Genomic DNA, 6,623 nt, shown 5'->3' with positions numbered 1-6,623 from the left:
CAGTCTTATTTATTTGGGAATGTCTTGCTAAAGGCTCCTTAATAAATGGGGGTGTTACAACTGGTCCTTCAATGCGAGGATATGCTTGCGCTACCCATTCTTCCAATCTATATGCAATTATTCATACGGTTATTTACATAGTAATCTTTTAAAATCACTCTCACCGATTTATTGAACTTAATGCATGTCTTAGTTTTAGTACAACTCACGGCTATTTTTAGTTTATGATTCGGTCAATATCAAATATGTAATTTCAGTAACAATAGCTTATTTCTCGCTCCTAATCACTGTCATTGCATATACGGAGTACATTGTTTGAGAATGAAAAAATTGTTTTAGATTTCATAAAGAGGTAGAATATGAAAGACACACATGACTTTAGAAGTTGACGTAATCGATAAAAAAAATGAAATATGAGCTACCTTAATATCCGTAAATAATATTGTATATAAATATTGTGTAGATATTTTAGATATCGTGTTCACCTTAGTGATATCAACGTAAATCCGCGCTCTCGGGATCTTCGCCTACTGTTCTGCCGCCCCTGCTTCGTCTCCGGTGGACAATTTCGAGCTGGTAATTCCTCTCAATCCTCTCGTGGTGGTAGTAACAATTGGAACAATAGTAAACAATTTAATAATAAGTAAAAGGGTTTTTCTATCATGTCCCTAAGTAAAAAGGCAGTCGTAATGGAAACTAATTGTAATTTCTTGCTGCTGTATTCTTAATAAAATAATCTTTGGAATCTACCATTACATCTTTCATATTTCAATGATATACAAACTGAATCTATTGAACAAAGAATAGAATAGAATGAATGGATTAGCATACACATATTAAGTAGGGGAAAATAGAGAGTAATAAATGACCATAGCAAGAGTTATTATGTACTCTATAAACTAAACGAACCTATAAATTAGCTTGTATGAACTTGTTTATTTGGTCTCGTTGCTTTAACTCCAAGTCTGCGAATTTCGTAGTATACATCATACATGTATTACCACTATTTGCTTCCTACAAAAAACAATTTTAAGAGATCATTAGCAAATCTCATGATCATGCTCATAGTTAAATAAAACAACAGGGGCAATGATTATAAATTAATGTATAACAATGCTAATATAGTATAGGCAATCTGCGTAAATCTCTGTTTAAAAAAATATGCGTAAATCTCAAATTGGTGTGAATTATAGTGCTCATCATTTATATAGCCTACAAAGTTTGGTGTGAATTATAGTGCTCATCATTTATATAGCCTACAAAGTTTGGAAGTAGACTCCCATTATCAAATACTCATATCCTATAACCTACATACATTAATTGGCAGAAGAGATCCAATTCAGTAATTAATGACGTATAATTAAAAAACCAAGTAACAAACAATATCTCCTTAAATTTTTATATTTATTTTAATTTTGAGAAGTTTATAAAAGTTGGAGACTCTATAATCGCTCGAAAAAATCTTCCTTTAATAATATACTAGATTTAATACCCGTGCGATACACGGGCCTAATCGTAGTAGTCTTCTTCTTGTATGATGTAGTACCTAAAACATGTTATTACAATATAAAATATATATGTTACTGTTGCACTTTGAATATTGATGATGACAAGTCCTTCACTTATTTAATCTCTCTTTACTTGTGATGTTTGCTAGACTGTGCATGGCAGGTTTACATGGACATTGATACGTGCATATTCTATACACTTTATTTGCAGTTTTGGCACGTATTTCTATGCTTATTTGTTAGCTTAAAGCTACTATTTCTCCCGAAACGGTTTACTTTGGAATTTCTATGATTTACTGTAGGAATGAGTAGAAGTAGGCTAAATGAAGCTTAAATCGTCCTCCGGAAGCAACTTTATGGAAACTTGGAAGATGGGAGTTCGGACTCGCTCACCTTGGGATGCGTGCATTGGAGTAAAGAGGCTGATTGGAAGAGAAAAGGAAGTTCTTGCCAAATACTCGGTTGGTCGATCGACCAACATATCCAGTCGATCGACCGTGGAAGTTCAGCAGAGAAGGAAGTACTGTACTGGCTGGTCGATCAACCATGCCATCTGGTCAATCAACCAAACCGCGAGTCTGAGATTTATTTTATGCTTTAGTCTTTTAAAAGCCCAATTGTAATTAATCTTGGGGAGGACGTTTATCAGTAGAAGAAAGACAATAATTTAGGTTATGCTTTTTATTCAAGAACGGAAGTTTTAGATCTAGTTTTTGGGGAACAAGAAGGTGTAGACTACGGATTTAAATTCAATTGCCTTGTTCATCAATTCTTTAGTAAGCTTTAATGCAATTTCCTTCTTCTTTGATTTCTTGTCAATTTAATTCTTGTTGTTACTAGTTTATATTCAAGTAATTCAGTTTTAATCCTTCATCTTAAGTTCAATTTCAATCATGTCAATTTTATTCTTTGTCTTTAATTTTGCAATTGTTATAGTTTTAATCATGCATAGCTAATTATCTTGATTGGGAACGAGGTGAGCCATGGCGTAAATTAGGGTCAATTTTATTAGTATGATTTTCTTCCATATCGATCTTATTACCTTTTGATAAACCCGTCTTGCTAGATTGAAAGATTAGTAGGTTAGGTTTTCATTAGTTTTGGAATTTCCTTTGAGCGAAAGCTTTGAGAAATTCTAGGGAATTAGAAGACCGTAAGGTTAATTTTGAGCATTGATCGAAACGCTTGCTCATATTTCCTGAGACCGTATTATAGGACCTCTGCTACCTTTTTGACCTGACCTTAGCCATGGTGAACCGAAGTTCCTGATCTTCTTTTTATCTTGTTTGAGAAATTTCTTATTTTAGCAATTATTCACTAGAATCAAACGAATTCAAAACCCCCCATTTAATTGTTACTTCAATAGATTAAAAAATAGCAAATAGAATTGATCTTGTCTCTCTGTGTTTCGACCCTTACTATCACTAGCTATAGTTTTAGTTTGGATTATAAATTTAATTTTGATACAAAACGACGGTATCAAATTTTGCGCCGTTGTCGGGGAGACGGTGTAATTCTGTTTGCTTTATTTTTAGTTTATTTTTCTTGTCTCAAGGAACTTTGGTTCCTTGAGGCCGTTGCTTACTCCTGCTTCTAGTTTTGATTTTGCACAGTTAGAGGACAGATTTTTGAGAGGAAGGCTTGAGTACTCTCCGTTTCACGATCATGACTACAATATATGATAATCTTCAGCCACAAGTGCAGCATGTTCCAAAGGGATACGTTTTACCCACTCCTACTACTGGTCACTTCGAATTTCGTTCCTCCTATATCGATTTAGTGGAGCGAAATCAGTTTGCTGGTCTACCGGACGAGGATCCTTTGAAGCATATGGAAATTTTCACAGACTACTGTTCTTCGATACCTGTGTCGGCTGGGGTGACCCAGGATGAAGTAAAGGAGATGATGTTCTTATACTCCTTGAAGGATTCTACGTGAAATTGGTACCGCTACCTTGATAGGGTAGCAGCTGGAGTCACAGATTGGACATCTCTAGCATTAGCATTCTACAAAAAATACTTCCCACTTGCAAGACTGATGCCTTGAGAAGCAAAATTACAAATTTCCAGCAAGGACCTGATGAGGAATTTTGCGAAGCATGGGGACGTTTCAAGAGTTTGGTTTGATCTGTCCCTCACCACGGTTTCTAGCAGTGGTACCTTTGCAACATATTCTATAATTCTTTATATGATGACTACAAGGTTATACTGGATGCAGCTGCGAATGGTAGGTTCCAAAATAATACTCGTCAGAATAAAGGTTGGAACACTATTGAGGAGATGGCAGTCCATAGAACTGAGTTTGGGAGTTCGCGTGGAAACTCACGAAAGCAAAGTGATGAAATGAGTGCCGTTGCGACACTCATAGCTTCTATTACAGCCCGGCTTGAAAAGCTCGAGACTTCTAAGGATTCCGAGAGAGAAATCGAAATTCCTGTTCATAACTCAGATGAAACCGCGGAATTAAGAGAAATAGTCCGAGCTCTTTTGGTTCAAGTCACAAAAATAGAAGAAGCTGGGATTGAATCTGCAAAGAATTTTGTGAAGCAGTTAGAGAATTTAGAGGCTAACCAAGTCGCCAATTCTTCAAGAAAATGTGGGGCCAATTGGAACCATTAATGCCATTAATCTCCGAAGTGTCATTTCTTATGAAGGTCCCGATAAGCCAAGAGAAGACTCGGGAAATGATGAAGAGACAAATTTAAATTCTGGTGCGAAAACGAGCTTTACTGCCAGCGGTCGATCGACCAACAACAGCAGTCGATCGACCGGATTCTCTGATGAAAAAGTTTCTGACCAGAAACTAATTGAACCCAGCGCATGTGGTCGATCGACCAACAATGTTAGTCGATTGACTGAAGTTCCTGACGAAGGAGTTTCTGACCAGAAACTGTTCATGCCCAGTGTGATTGGTCGATCGACCGAGACCAATGGTCGATCGACCGGGTCTCCAGCGCAGGACGCAAATCCGTCAATTAATTTGCATGATTCTATACTCATTGATGATTTGACGGAGGTTTTAAATTTACGGAAGCCGAAGGTTGATGATCCTACGGCCAGTGTTGCAGTCCCGTATCTGGAGCGTTTAAAGAATACTAAGCTGGAGTGCAAGTTTGGTAAGTTTTTGGAGATGGTCAAAAATCTTGAGGTAACCATTCCTTTCACTGATCTAATTACCCAGGTACCCTCTTACGCTAAATTTATGAAAGACATTTTGAATCGTAAGAGAAATTTTCATGATGATGGTAATGTTGCTTTTGTGGAAGAATGCAATGCTCTTTCGCAAATTAATATACCACCTAAATTAAAGGACCCGGGTAGCTTTTCAATTCCCTGCACTATAGGTAACCACGAAATTGGAAAGGCCCTTTGTGATTTAGGGGCCAAAGTGTCGATGTCATGCCATATTCCGTTTGCGAAAGGCTAAATATTGGTAAACTTAAGGTGACCGATATTACCCTTCGGATGGCAAATAGATCGACTCGAGAGACCTTTAGGAGTCTTAGAGGATGTACCCGTTCGAGTGGGTAAGTTTTTATTCTGTCGATTTCGTTGTTTTGGACATTGCGGAGGACAGATCGGATACCTATTATTTTAGGTAGACCATTTTTACATACAAACAATGTAATAGATGTCAAACGCGGAATCAATACCTTAGAGGTAGGGGATGACACCATTGAGTTCGATCTTGCTCGTAAGTCGATCGAACCTGCGATGATGATACGTTTTATTCCATTGATATTGTTGATGAGTACATTTAATTGTAAATCGGAGGGAATCCTTAGCCAAGGATCCCCTAGCTGATCTAACCCGTTTAGATGAGTGTGCAGATAATACAGCGGAGAATGCTGAGGAGCCAGATGTTTTGGTAGCCTCAATGGAGAGCTACGAGCTCACAGAGGAAGAAGATGAGATGCTCTTAAGCCTGGCCAACGAGAATTTGGAAAACACTTGTTATACCATTGAAGCTGATTCTGCCTATGTTGTAGAGGTAAAGGTGCCAGAGCGTAAGCCACTTCCTCCTAATGTTAAGTATGTTTTTCTAGATGATACGGAGTAGTACCCAGCTATTGTTAGTGCTAAGCTTAATGATGACCAGCTTTCTGCTTTGATATGTGTGCTTAAGAAAAACGGGAAGGCTTTAGGTTACTCTTTGGATGATATTAAGGGCATCAGCCCTGATATTTGTATGCACATGATAAAGCTGGAGGAAGGCCACAAGTCTTATAGACAGGGTCAACGCAAGTTGAACCCGAAGATGCAGGAAGTCGTTATGGTCGAGGTGATGAAACTACTCGATGCAGGTATTATTTATACAGTTGGCAACTCCAAGTGGGTTAGCCCAGTTCAGGTAGTTCCGAAGAAAGGAGGGACTACCGTGGTTAAAAATGAGAAAAATGAATTAATACCAACACGAGTTGTGACAGGGTTGCGGATGTGCATTGATTATAGACAGTTGAATGCCGCCACCAAGAAAGACCATTTCCCCCTCCCTTTTGTTGACCAAATGACTGAAAGACTTGCTTCTAACAAATTTTTCTTTTTCTAGACGGATATTCGGGTTCTTTCGGATCCCTATTCATCCGAATGATCGAGTAAGACCACTTTTACCCGTCCACGGGGTGTTTTTGCGTCTTTGCGGGATGCCTTTCGGATTGTGTAACGCCCCACTACCTTTGAGGTGCATGATGGGGATTTTTTCCGATTATATAGAGAACATTATGGAGGTATTCATGGATGATTTCTCGGTTTATGGTAATGACTTTGATCGTTGTTTAGCTAATCTTGATAAAGTCATGCAGCGTTGTATTGATGTTAATCTTGTTTTAAACTGGGAAAAATGTCAGTTCATGGTCAATGAGGGAGTTGTGTTAGGGCATCTGATTTCTGATAAGGGTATACATGTTGATAAGGCAAAAGTGCAGGTGATTGAGCAATTGCCTCCTCCCGTGAATGTTAAAGGAGTGAAGAGTTTCCTTGGTCACGCTGGTTTTTATCGGCGTTTCATTAAGGATTTTTCAAAAATTGCTAAACCACTTACACAATTGCTCCTTAAGGATGATGTCTTTGATTTTACTAATGAGTGCCTTTTAGCTTTTAACAGGTTAAAGGAGGC

At 38.0% G+C, this 6,623-nt stretch overlaps 1 non-coding gene across 1 annotated transcript; it reads right to left on the bottom strand.

The window, feature by feature from the left end:
• Nucleotides 1–3,545: 3,545 nt before the first annotated feature.
• On the bottom strand, nucleotides 3,546–3,654 carry LOC141636511 (small nucleolar RNA R71). The gene has a single exon (XR_012541117.1). It is a non-coding gene; the product is annotated as a small nucleolar RNA R71 (small nucleolar RNA).
• Between the last annotated feature and the right edge of the window lie 2,969 nt (nucleotides 3,655–6,623).

This window comes from Silene latifolia, chromosome Y (genome assembly GCF_048544455.1).
Source record: "Silene latifolia isolate original U9 population chromosome Y, ASM4854445v1, whole genome shotgun sequence".
NCBI lineage: Eukaryota > Viridiplantae > Streptophyta > Magnoliopsida > Caryophyllales > Caryophyllaceae > Silene > Silene latifolia.
This window is presented reverse-complemented; position numbering and strand designations above follow the sequence as displayed.